Genomic DNA, 14,136 nt, shown 5'->3' on the forward strand with positions numbered 1-14,136 from the left:
CCTAGCCCGTGCGCTCTTACTTTACGAACAACATCACAAACTTATCTCACCGTCTTCCACATCCTCAGCAGGTGGGAAGCAGCAAACCACACGAGTCCACTGTTCTGAAAGCCGAGGGGAAGTGTCCCTGGCTCAGCAGAGAACTGAGGAAAGAGCTCCGGACATCTGCTATCACAGGGATCTGAGCACATCAAAATAGCAAGTGTTTGCCTGTCTCACTAGCTCCACCATCATTTATCTGTATGTGTGTGCTTCTGCATGTGTGTGTGTGTGCACACGCCATTCATGTGTGCACTGGAGTATATGTGTACGGAGGCCAAAGAACCGCCTCAGGTACACTTCAGGTGTCACTCATTTTTTTTTTTAAACACAATTTCTTGCTGGCCTGGAGCTTCCTGAGTAGGTTGGGCTCACTGGCTGGGGACCACGGGGATCTGCCTGTCTCCTCATGTCCAGCTTTCTTCTATGGATCTTAGGAATCTATTTAGAACCTTATTTTTGCAAGACACTTTACCAACTGAGCCATCTCCCTAGTCCCAACTTTGTTAACAGATATGCTCAATGATGTCAAGACTGACCAGATCATATAGATTATGTGTCACAAAGGTTACCTTGAGTAAAAGCCTTGGGACATGCATGGGACTGCCTACTTAGAATGGCATCAAAGAGAGCAATGTAAACATGTGAACTATTAGGCAATTTGAAAGCCAAGCTGCCTCTCCCATGGTTCGTTCAATAAAGACCCAGATTTGGCCACAATTAAATCCCAAACATCAGGAAGAGGGTGGTTTGGGCATCAGGCCCACTAAGACCCAAACTTCGGTGTTATTTGCCTATCAACCCTTGGACAAGGAAATATAATATCTGGTTCAAAAAAGTGACCCAAGGAACTGCTACCATCTCTTCTACTTTTAATATTTTGCTTCTAACAACAAAGAAGAAACCACTTCCCAACTCTGTCTGAAATTACAAAAATCTAACACTTTGGCCTCCCCTTTCAAGAAGTGGAGTTTCAAAAGCCACAAAAATGTGCTCGGCTAATATTTACTGCAGGGAGATAATACAACGACTTGGGAGAAAAGGCATTTGTGCACAGGCTCCAACAGGCCAGACCGGCCTGGGCCTGGCTGGAGCTAGAACCCCACTTTCTCTTAACAGTTGGAAACCAATGAGAAAATTAATCCTTTTACCTCTAAGCTATTCCAAGAGATAAGCTCTGTTATATAGACTTTGAAATATTCAACAGAACATCCTGTTGCCTTGAATGCATAGGTGTCGCCCGGCTGTATCCTGAATTCATTCTACATCCCTGTGCCCAGTGACCACATAACATGCAGACTTATGAGTGACAAAGAAGAGATGGCTTGTTGTCACGTCCATGGCTGCGTTGGCAGTTACATCAGCTTACCTAGCTGTTCTCAGTCCTGACTGTACGTCAGTAACCCCAGCTGATACCACTGTGCTGTGGTTGGAGTACGAAGTCTCTCCTAGGCTCACGTGTTGGGACACTTGGTGCCCTGGTGATGATGCTGGGAAGACTGGAGAACCTTTAGGAGGTAGAGCCTTGCTAAATGGAGGGAATGGGTCAGCAAGGGCAGGCTTTGAGATTTTATACCCATATCATTTCCTGGTCACTTTCTGGTTTCTGACTATGAATGAAATGTCACCAGCGGCCTCCCACTCATATCTGCCATGATGGCCTGGATCCCCTTAAATGTTCATCAAAGAAAACCCTTCCCCCTTCAGTTGCTTCTTGTCCAATATTGTCAAAGCTTATTAGTTATAAGTGAAGTACCCCTTCACTCCTTCATAGCCAACAAACCCACTCTGGTCACAAGTCTATTTTTTCATACTGAATAATCACAATAAAATTCTGTAAATCCGATCAGCATGGCTTGCAGCAGACCCTAACTCATTGGGAGGTAAGTGAGCAAACTGGCGAGCATATCAAAAGGTTAACATAAAATATATGTAATAGGTCACAGCGGCACATTCCTGTAACCTCAGTACTTAAGAGGCAGTGGCAGAGGCAGGAAACTTGGGAGTTCAAGGCCAGCCTCAGTTATGGCTCAAATTCCAGGCCAGTTTCAAAACTAACACAAACACAGATTTTAAAAAAAATCTGGTGGCCAGCGGTTTATAGAAAACAGAATGTTACCACGTAACCACGTCTGCTCTGTTGGACCATTTAAACACCATTTTGAATGCAGGATGGACAATGAGATAACCATTCAATATGCTTGGAAACACTGGCGTGAACAGAAAGTTTTCCTACGGGTTCTAAAGTAGCATGGTATGAAACCTTAGCCCTCCAGTCTATAAATACTGCCATTATTGCTGTCTGCCCCCAACAGGCCCTACCTCCCACTCTGTCCCTTCTTCCCCACTTTGGCAAATCTTCCTGCATCTGTTTTGCTTGGCAACACACATCAGCATTCCAACAGATGTCACCTGGCCACTGGCTGCAGATTGCAACACACTAGGCAAAACAAGAACTCTGTGCAAAGGGAAAACAGCACCCAGGGAGGTTCCTGTGACAGGAGGCCCTTGACCTGTAGACACAGGGTGGGTAAGAGAAGAAGCCGTCTGGGTATTAATCTCTCACCCCATTGTGCCCAAGCCTGCTGCAGGAATGCTCTCAAGCCCCATTATACCTTGTGAGAGGTTCCTCCCCTGCCCCAGGACACCTCCTTTCCCACACAGAACCTCTACATGAGACAGGCCCGGTTCTTCAGGCACAGAAACAAGCAACAGCAGGCTTCGGTTACTTTTATGATACCCATAGGACTTCCGTGGAAATCACGTTGTCTCTTTGTCCCCTTTCTGTAAGTACACATTCTGAGGAATATTTCAGCAGCTCAAAGGAGCATCTACTTCCTCAGCAGTCACTCCAACATCCCCCTCGTCTATGCCTTCTCCAGTGGATTCAGACTGTCTGGGTGTCCACCCTCAGGTCCTCAGTGGATCAAAAAAAAAAATATATGTGACAAGCAGAGGATGAACTGATGACCCAGAACCCGAAGAAAACATTCCAAACCTTGCTCCCAGAAAATGCTTCTGAAGGGCCTGCCTCACACCAGGGGTGAAGCCAGCAGGATAAATGAGCTATTTTAAAAGCTATATATTGGCTCTGTGGCCCACGCATTATTCATCAATGGACAATATGCCCCATAATAAAAGCAGCAGTCTGCAAATCAGAAGCTGACTCTCTGGTGCAAAGCTGCAAAAATACATCCACCCACATCCTGGCATGACACAGGCAGCCGAAAACATCTTGAAATAACACTCCCTGGAGGGGCATAAAAGCTCCCCATTTTCCAGGCATTGCAAAATGAAAATGGCAGGCTAAATACTGAGGTGAGATGACCTCCTCAGAGAACTGATGATCGTCCCTGGTACTCGGGAGAATAACGGGATGGGAGAAGAGTTGAAGACAGCAATGCAACTCAGGGGCCAGTCCCTCCCATCCTTGAAGGGGACCTGAGCTTACAACAGCCTCCCCCGATGGCTCTCCTATTGCTTTGAACACCCTTAATGTAGTGCCCCTCCCCCAGAGCCCTTCTATGGCCTTCCATCTCCATATGCTCCATTATCTGTGCACCCCATAATGATGCTACTTCATGGTGGGCTCTATACGCCATCTATAAAGTTTACCTTTAATTGTTAATGACAGAATGTAGACTTGGTAAGAGTCTCAGTGAGGAGCTGTCTAGATGAAGCTGGCCCGTGTGCACATCTATGTAGTTTTGTCTTGATTGATAGAAGACACACAGTTCTCTGGGTCCTGGATTGTCTGAGACTAGGAGTGAGCTGAGTGCTAAGCGTGCATGCGTTCACTTCTCTCCGCTCTTGTTGTGGATGTGCTATGGTTAGCTGTCTTGAGTTTCTGCTTCTACGACTGTACCTGGCATTTAAGCCCTTTGCACACACTTGTCCGTCTAAAGCATCTCCTCCCAGCTATTGACTTGATGTGCTCTGCATCACACAAGGCGGCTTTCCTTGGCTGCCTCATGTGGTCCCTGCCCTGGTTCCCCTTCTGTGACCGTCATTATCTTCTCCTATGGTCATCTATGCCCCTGCTAGCAAAGGTTTGGTTGGTTCTGCTCCCAGTTGTGTCCCAGAATTTGGGATGGTACCTGGCTTGAAAGAAGAGCTTCTGAGTTCACTTAGCTTTCTTTTAATTTTTTAAAGTTTTTTTTTTAGTTTAATTTTTTTTTATTTCATTGATCTATACATTTTTTCTCTGTTCCCCTCCCTTACTTAGCTTTCTTATTGGTCTTGGGAGGATCCTTCTGGGGAGTCCTACCTATTTGTTCAAGAAGACAGTCTCACTGCTCAGAAAAAAGGTTTTAGAAAAGGTTTGAAAAATATTATGACTGCACGAGTCAGAACAATATGACTATCCTCCTCTCAGGAATGGGCTGAATCAAGCACCTCTATACTTAACTAGCCCCAGCACACAGAGCCCTTAGAAAAGGATAGCTTCTGGTTCACACAAAATGATTCCAAGTTATAAACAAGCGAGAGCCTCGGAACTCCTGGTCACCTATAAAAAAATAAAATAAAAAAATAAAGGGCAAACTTTAGGATTCTGAAATGTGGATTTGCCTGGAGAAACGTTTATTTCTCTTGCTACAGGGTAAAATTTCATCCTCTCTACTAATATTTAAACACTGAACAGTTTTAAAGATGAATGACACTTGTGCTTACAGAACCAATACAAAGTACTTCCTTTACAAAGTCGTCGCGCTCCTCTAGGCCCCGCCCCCCAATTTTGCTGAGGAGGAGTCCAGAGCTTCCACCACGCTACACTCTTTCCCTAGTACATCTCAGCTTCAAACCTGAATAACAATCACCAAATCAATACATCGGGCCTCCTTCCAACTTAGTTATACCTTGATCTCTCTGGCTTCCCGTGGCTGAGACTAGGAGCATTTGACCTCTAAGTCTCAGAAACAGGCTACAGTTCTAGAATGATCCCCATCTAAGAAGCAGGCCTTTTGAAATTCAATCTACTCCACCCTCTATCCTCCCATTTAACTTCCTGTTCAAACGTGGTGCTGCTAAGAGACACTTGGATTCAGGGTACAGCCTCAAACTGGCCAGGACACAGGGACTTACTCTCAGGCCCACTCAGACAGGGCCACCTGTTTCATTTAAGCATATCTCCTCCGTAGCTCAGCTGGCTCAACAAGGTCCAAGTGAAGCCATCAAGTGAATTAGGAAGAAAACACCAGGACAACATCATGCATAATTACACAACGGACCCGAGAAAGAAGCATCTGGAAAACCCTTCACCGATCTTGCCATTTTTTTTTTCCTTCACTGTTGCCTCCTTTTAATGCCTCGAGAGGGGCAGGCATGGTGGGTGGCTTTTGTCTATGGCTGTCTCTTCCAGGAAGGTTCTACACTTCTATACCTCTTGTCTGAATTGTAACACACGTAATGAAGATTGGAACAGGCTCATAAATGTCTGAACGACCACTGGCCAGTTCTAGGTTGGGACTGCCAGTCTCCTGGTGTTTACTGAGGAAAGTCAGTTCCTGTTGCTGTGTACTCAACCAACAATTTAAGCATCATTCATGAGTTTCACCTTCCCTTACTATCGCCACTGTCCCAAGTGGCACAACTAGAAGTTTAAATAAAAATATGTGGTTAGAAATCTTTAGTTAAGTGCTTCCAGTAAGAATATGGATTATTTTCATTAAAAGAATCTAGCTGGTGGCTTAGTGTGCACGTGTAGGAGGACCATTTTATGTTGACCACATAAAAATACACAACCAAACAGGACCAGGCAAGGGATATAATACTTTAATATCATCTTAAGGAATGACGATCTTTTGGCCTTATGAAGACATAGTTGAATGTATTAGTTTGTGCCATGACGTTAGAGATTGGCTTTAGAGACCTGGCAACTCTGCCTCAAGGCTTCTCTACTATCCGTACCGTCTCGGCACACCCTCTCTTAGGCAGGATCTACTGAGGCGCAACTCCAGGAGAGCCTTCATTTTAAAAGCCACCCAGTGGGGACACTTCACACAGATGCCTCAGCCCGTGCAGAGTACGAGTGACCTCCACCACTGGAAATCTATCACAGCCAAATGACATGGCCAAAAGAAGTAAACACACAGCCAAAATGCTTGCAAGATTAAAAAAAAAATTAAATAGACAAAGGCCCTTTACTTGATTCTTTCTAAGAACTGAATTACTATAGGGCCACTTGGGGTTCAAGTGGTTAGGAAAGACCTGATGATGCCAGGAAAGAATCAGGTTAGACACTGAGGTCAATATATCCTCCCATGCCATCAACACATGCTGTCCTGTGTATCAGGACGGACTGCTCACAGGTACCACTTGGGTCCTGTGTCTAGCTCCTGTGCTAACTCTTAACTAGCAACAAGAATGACACTTTGCGGGAGCCTGGGAGGTACTGGACATATTCACTGATGATGTCCCAGGCTCCAGAGCCAGACAAGTGCCTGTCGAGGGCCCTAGCTGCCTCCTACCTCCAGGAGGACAGTGTGTAATGCTTCATGGTGCACGCCCAACTTTTCAGCAAGAATGCTGTATCACATGAACATTAAAACTGCCTTAAGGCTTAGTATGCACTGTGTGTGTGTGTGTGTGTTGTGTGTGTATGCGTGCACAAGCATGCGTGTGTGTGTACTCATCATATACACATAAATTACTAAACAATATGCTGCCATGCCTTCATCTGAAACAGTGGATTAACAGTGCCCCACAGGCCAGTTGGCACAGCCAAATAAGACGGCCATGCCTCATATCATACTTTCTGAGCAAAATAAGAGTAAGACTCTTCAATTGTGAAGTGGTAAAACATGAGCAGTCACTCCAAGTACCAGCTGTCTTGGTGATAACAGCCAGTGTCAGCCCCATGTGCTGCCTATAAGGTTTTTAAGATATTGCTGAAAATAGCTGAACTACAAAATCTGTTTAAAAACAAAACAAAAGTCAATTTTGGAATACAACTATCCCCCTTATCCATTACAATTTTTTTTTTTCAAATAAACTTATGGGTAAATTTTGATTGACTGTTTCTTATAGTTAAAAAAAACCAATATTAATTTTTTTCTGTAAAAGCCCCTGGGAGACACTCGAACTGAGATTCTCTCCAGATAAAAGTATTTTTGCATATTTCTTTGTCATCCAGTGAAGTTCATCTGTAGTCACAAAAGGCCACAGTGCTCTTGGAGAATCTGGGGAAGCGCAGAGAGCCTGAGCTGGAAGGTCAGCCTCTCTCTTCTGCTCCTGTGGGGCAGGTGTAAGAACTCCTGCTTTTGCCCTTGGGCCCTCCTCCCTCTGTTTACTTATGAACCTCTGTGTCAGCGAGAAATTAAGAAAGCCCCAGCTCCTTTATGCAATTAGGGTGATGTTATATACATGGAAGACCTTGAATACTTAATATGGACCAGAAAGCTGGCTCCTCAGGCCCCGAAAATGAAGAACTCGGCAGTTCTGTGTATAAAGGGTGCATGTGGGAGATGGTCTAACCTTCTCAGGATAACTCGAATACAGCCAAGAGGCTTATGAGGAAGACAGTAACCAATTCATTAAGAGACTTCGACGAATGCCTGAGGCAGAGGGGATGAGTTCTAAGACCCTGGCGCTATTTACCTTACTACAGCTGATGCCTCTAATGACAGATGTGCTTTGTAGATGGTGGCCGCCTCGGGCAAGTCTAGTCTCACAGAATTCCCCGCAGTTTTCTCTAAGGGTTTAACTATTAAACATTTTTAGATTTGGTCACACCAGACTGTTTGGGAGGCCCATCCAAAGACGCGCTGAGCCACACTGTGGAAAAGGAATTCCAAAGCAAAAGATTTTCTACATCACTCACACCCAGACGGGGTCATCAACTGTACTTAATTTTCCATTTAAACAAATGATGAGATGCCCTTAGGCTGAAGCAGCAGGTATCTGAAACACTGACAGAGGCTAGTGCCAGCCAGGCTGTAGATGTGCCCAAGGCGATGTTTCCCTTCAATATAAATAAGGTCCAGGCAGCTGCTGGCCAAGCCTAAACCCGTGGTCCCTATGATACACACACAAAACTGGTGAATGGCAGATCGCTCCGTTACACCACCAGGTCTGCTTGCCCGCTTGCTTGCTTGCTTTTAAGGAAAGGCTTCTGCTTAAAAGAAAAGCTCGGGCTTGCCAAGCATGTGCTAATTATTTACATATTCATGCTTATGAAAAACTGTTCTCTAGGCAGCACTTTGTCTCCACAGAAAGCTCTTTGTTCCACAATGGTCTGCCTCGACATCATCAGTTCTCAACCTGTGGGTCACAACTCCTCTGGGAGTTGAATGACCCTTTCACAGGGTTTGCCTAAGACTCTCCTATATGTCAGGCATTTACACAACAATTCATAATAGTAGCAGAATTACAGTTATGAAGCCGTAATGAAAACAATCTCATGGCTGGGGTCACCACATGAGGAACTGTATTAAAGGGTCGCAGTTGAGAATCACTGCTCCGCATAGCTCTTGTAAGTTAGAAGAGCCCTTCTTAAAAATCTTCATAATTTTAGGATATATTATCATTATTTTTAAAATTTCATTAGAAATTCTAGACTGGGGAGTTTGGTCACGTAACTGCATCTGTTCTCAACACTGAACATCACGACTGTAGTTTTCAGTGGCCATCTCAGCCCGAGGGAAGTCACTCCTCCCCAGTGGGTGGACCTGGCTGAACATGCGATTGTGCTAATAGAGCTTGAACCTACCTTGGGGTAGGCTCAGCAAACTACACTGTCAGAACTCACTAAAACTTGTACCGTAGTAGAGGAAAACTGGTTCAGACCAAGAAGAGGTACAAGACTTAATGGGTGTAAAGAAGCCTTTCACATCTGTTTATTCCTTTACAAGGATGAGAAGAATCAATGACAAGAGGCATGATACTCGAATCACCAGAGACACTCCCAGACACAAGTCAATAAAGATCCACAGTACTCTAGGATACCAACACAGCTACCTACTTTAAAAAGACAAGGTATACTGAAACCCAAACAGAAAGGCCTACAGGCACCTCCTGATCATATCCTAAAACTATCCATCCCATGAAGGAGGGTGTTCTTGGAGAAAACACTCAATGAGTGACGGCTAGCACGAGCAAACCTGACTGGTTACAGTTCCACAAGCGGCCGCGCCATTGCGGGCTGGGCGGTGAGCAGCTGCCCTCTGTACTCCATTTCACTGAAAGGCAGTGAGCAAGCACGCACGTGCAATGAAGCCAGAATCTGCTCTAAGGAGTCTGTTTCCGCAGCTGGAGACAGGGCACTATCCCCTAAGCATCCTTGGCTTAGACACTCAAGTGGGCTGTGCTAAGTTACGCTGCTGCTGTGAACCAAGGCCCCACCACAACTTTCTCTAACTTTTTCTACTGCCAATCTGCCCACAAAACACACATCTTCTACTGTCCCCAAATTAGAATAACCTACTGGCACCAAAACAATCAATTTTACAATGAGGACTAATGATAATATTAGGAAGAGTCAAGTACGTACTTGGTTAAGAGGCTCAAATGCCTCTCTCCCCAGCAGCCTTTCAGCTTTATCTGAGGTGTGTCAGGGGCCGTATTTGCAAACAAGCTTTCGAATCACTGCCAACACCAGCACATTTAGACACTGACTTGCTGTATAGCAGACTATCTTTAAGAAATAAATTTTTAAAATTCTTCCATTCTAAACTAAACTAAAAGTGGTATGTATTAAGTTTAGGATCCCAAAACGGGCGGAGCGTCTTACGTCAAAGACCTACAGAAAAAGTATTTTCTGGAAGGCTATGCGCTTCAGGGACTGCTACCAAAACACTGCGATCCCACTGACTTCAACAGGAAGGATATTCCTTCATCAGAGAATCGGGCTGCAAAATAACCAAGCTTTCTGTGTTGGCCCGGTCCCTTCTGAGCCACTCTAACACGTGTACCTGCAACTTACCGGAGCACCAGCTCCAGGGGGTCCAGGACTCTTGGGAGTCTCCTCTTGGTTCTGGGGAGCTTCTTCAGGTCCCCGAGTCACAAGAATTCGAAAATGCTGCTGCCCTGCATTTTGATCCTGCCTGATCTTGAACATGCATCCTGGACTCTGCGGGGATCTCTCTGAATTTGTCCTGCGGATCTCCGGGACCATCCTACTGGTCCGAGGAGATGCCTCTGGGGTCCCTCGGTCTTCGGTGGGGCTCACCCGGCCTGCTCGGGGTTGCGTGGGGTATGAGGTGCTCCTCTCCAGCCGAATGCGCGGATACCTCACCAACCTGTCCCCCTTAGTGCCAGTGAAGCCAAAGTTGAAGTCACCGCCCAGCCCCAGAGCTCCTTGCTGGGGCTGTTGCAGCTGAAAGACAAAGCAGCGCTTTCCAGAGCTCCCAGAAGCGTCTGGAACATGCTGGAGGGACCAGCGTCTGGGTTCTGCTTGGCCATCCGGGCCGAAGGGCAGCAGCCGCACCTGGCGCACATCGGCACTGGAGGCTCTGTGCTGGATGCGCAGGCCTGGGGTGGCCTCCTCTGTATCCTCAGGCAAGCGGGGACACTGACCACGGTGATCACAAGTGCCGTTGATCAGGGTCCCAGGATCCCAGGCTGCCCTTGGAGGGGAGCTTCCAGGAGTGTCCACTGGAGAGGGCTCCGATGAGCTAATCTGAGCCGAGACCCTTGTGGCCGCGGCCTGGTCTCCGAGGTCAGCCTGGGCACTCGGGGGCCTGTCGTCAGGGCCCTCGGGTGGCCCGCAGCTGTCTGTGGCACCGTCTGCGGCCTTGCGCTGCAGCGAGATCTGCACTGAGGAGCTCCGTGTGGGCCTGGTGTCCACTCCGGTCAGAAGCTGCGGTATGAACATGGATGAGCTGCGCTTGAGAGCACCCACGCCCTCCTGCAGGCCACCGTCCTCCCCTGTGCTCTGGGTGAAGGGGTGCGGGCTGCTTCTCCGTGGCAGCGTGTGGAATGCCATGAAAAAGTCCTCTTCTCTCTCCTGGTCTAGAATCTCAGACTCGGGGGCCGTATTGCTGCGTCCAGAGCCAAAATGAAACCGAAGCCGATGGGCCATGGTGACCAGGGGGGCCAGGAGGGAGAGAGCGAGCGACAACACGCCCAGCAATGCCAGAAGTCAAAACCCAAAGACACCAACTCCAAGAAAAAGTGTCCCATCTGCCAAACTGTTAGCACTGCGGCACCAAGAGCGACAGATAGCAGAAATAGCCCAAGTGGCAAGCAGCATTCCAGGCATGATTGGATAAGAGCAAAAAGCTCTCATCTAGTCTGTGACAGAGGGTAGGATGGCCAGAGACACATGACCGCCCGCTCCCCCTCCAATGCCAGCTTCTGAACTTAGTGAAGTTTCCCCTCTCTTGCGGTCCCCCCCCCCCCAACAGCAAGAGCCTGAAACAGCACCTTCCCAGCTGCTGCTGTTCTGTCAGAAAGGGGCGGCCCAGCAGGGAGCTCAGGCAGCTGACTGAGGCAGCAAACACACTCACAGCTATGCCGCTGTAAATCTGACCCATCACACTCACGGGGAAATGCTTTCCCAACTACCACAAGCACTAGGTCTCTCTCCTGTTGACGCCGGGGAGCCTGCACGAAGCACAGGCACTCAAAGGTATGTCCTCCACCTCCCCGCCACACCAAAGAACAAGTAAAACACAGCTCGGCTGCGCGGCGAACCTTCTCAAGCATCAAATGTTCTGTTTTTGTTATGATATCACTACACTGCCACGAGGGAATGCAAAGTAATAAAATGTACTATAAATACGATTACACACCCTACGGAATTAGTGTCCCTTTAATGGGAAATAATTAGACCATGATCTACAAGTAACAAAATAGCCAAGGGAAGGCACAGGGGGCACAACAAGGCACTGCCAGCTGTGAGCCTGGTCCAGCTCTTACTACTTACTATAAACATTCTGCATTTAAAGGGGTGTGTGTGCCACATATAATATGATCACCAGAAACAGCAGTTAACAGAGAAAAGAAACCCAGCTGGAGAAAACAAATCTCTCTCATAACTCTCCCCCCCACACGCACACACACACACGCACAGAGAGAGAGAGAGAGAGAGAGAGAGAGAGAGAGAGAGAGAAAGAGAGAGAGAGAACTGAAGAGCAGTGCATGTGGGCTTAGTAGTAATTTAACTTAAAAACATACAGAAGAAAGGCCTGGAGCTGTTTTCCCGGGAGAACACATCAGGATCACCACATCCTAAAAATTTTTAGGTCACAGACCTAAAATCTTGCCGTCTGCAATGGGCCAGGGGAAAAAAAAAATCTAAGAACTAAAAGTGAACGCCCAAAAAATTGTCAGTGGAGATCCTGGAATGAACCTGGAAATCCTCTCTGCATTTTAAATATACTCTTTCCTATGATTCAGAAACACCAGTTCCTTAACAAAGAGATTTGTTTAGGTGGGACTTAAAAAAAAAAAAAAAAGCCAGGAGGGGAAAGAGTGAGAAAAACTTATTTTGAAATCGACAAAGCAAGTCTTTGTTTACTGCTCTGGAGCAGAGGGTGTGGTGGATTAACCCCGTGTTTACACACACGAACTTGTTTCCTAAATGCATAGAGTTCTGAATGGCAAAAATAAGCTCTGTGAGACTTAGACTCTAGTCTGCTCAATGCCAGAACTTCCAAGTAGATTCCAGTCACGTATTGTGTCGGCTGGATTAGCAGTCAACAAAGGGGAAAGGCCACCACCAGCACCATTGGCAATCTATGCATGGTAGCTGCGTGGCAGACAGCTCGGGGTAAGAGGGGTAAGATAAAGCAGAACATATAAAATAGGACCACTCAGTTTTTAAAGTACTCTGTAGTCAGAGCCTCCTTTTGGTTTGGAAATACCTTTCTTACCCACGGCAAGGTCACACAACTACAAGCATTATTTTAGAGCACACAAATGTGGGATAGAAAGACTTTCTAAATAGGAAATCTCTTTTAGTAGGAGAGCACGAAGAGGCACTTTCTCTTCAAGTCTGACCATTGCTTCATTTTAAAACGATTTTCCTCCTCAAATCAGAGGTAAGTATCGGTTTATGGAGGCCCTGTCCCTGCAGAGACTTACTGCTTGCGTTATTTCAATGAATGCCACCAGTTCAGTGACCGGCTCTTGCTAGATCAGAGTATGAGAGGCAGGAACTACACTGAGCAATTCACACAATAGTTACTCAGTGCCCCTAGTGATCACTCCCACAAGCCACGTACCATGTCAACAAAGCCACCATGATCCATATTTATAAGTGGAAAGATGCTGGGCTAGGAGGTACAATCTGTTAGCTTTCCCTTTGGGAGAATAAAGCCAAGCGCGTCAGATTATATCTGCCCACAAATTCTTTATTAAGGGTAGAGGTTCTGGCTATTCCCCAGCGTAAGTTGACATTGAGATGCCCAGGTGCTGGACCCCGTGTGCCCCCTGATCAGCATTTAATCATATTCGGACTCCGAAGCAGAGCTGTTTCATCCTTAATAACAGCAGAGCGTGGAACTTTGTCTCAAGAATCCTCTTGACGATACTTTCTGTCAACCTCAAGCTAGTCTATAATGTGTGGAGTCTCAGTTGAATTCTGTAGAAAGATGAGGTCACGAACACACATTCCTTTTAGGCAGGGCAGTAAACAGGAGTATAATCAATCAAGCGCCCTGAATTTTATTCCCACTTCTCAGGGTGCTTTCAAGACTTACACATAACTTGATCATGTTCATTTTTTCAAAGCTGGGACATGAGGCCCATGGGAATTTGATGTAAACATTCTAGTTTCTTAGGAGAATGCTAGGCTAGCATGATATCTCAGTTGATAGAGGCCCTTGTCATGCAAACAGTCACCTGTGTCCCTGGAACATACAGAAAAGTGGAAGGAGGGAACCAACTCTACAAAGCTGTCCTCTGGTCATCACACATGTGCTTTATATTCTACGTCAATTACACATATATTATAGATCTGTATATAAAATGTTTGCTGTATCAGTTATCTTCGAGCATGTCTTTGGGATTCCTTATTTTGCTTTTGGTGGGTTTTATTTCACGTATGGGTTTCTTATTTTTACTGAATGGGGAATGGAGCCTCGCATATGTTAGGCAAGAAATCTGCCACAGAGCCACACCTCCAGCTCTTATGCTCGTCCTTTGAAATGACTTTCT

General features: G+C 46.3%; 1 protein-coding gene across 6 annotated transcripts in view; it reads right to left on the reverse strand.

The window, feature by feature from the left end:
* The window catches only part of Nedd4l (NEDD4 like E3 ubiquitin protein ligase), a 312,296-nt gene that overhangs the window by 115,127 nt on the left and 183,033 nt on the right, over positions 1-14,136 (reverse strand). The window lies entirely within an intron of this gene.

This window comes from Alexandromys fortis, unplaced genomic scaffold (assembly GCF_014885135.2).
Source record: "Alexandromys fortis isolate MF-2015 unplaced genomic scaffold, M_Fortis_MF-2015_v1.1 scaffold_94, whole genome shotgun sequence".
Lineage (NCBI taxonomy): Eukaryota > Metazoa > Chordata > Mammalia > Rodentia > Cricetidae > Alexandromys > Alexandromys fortis.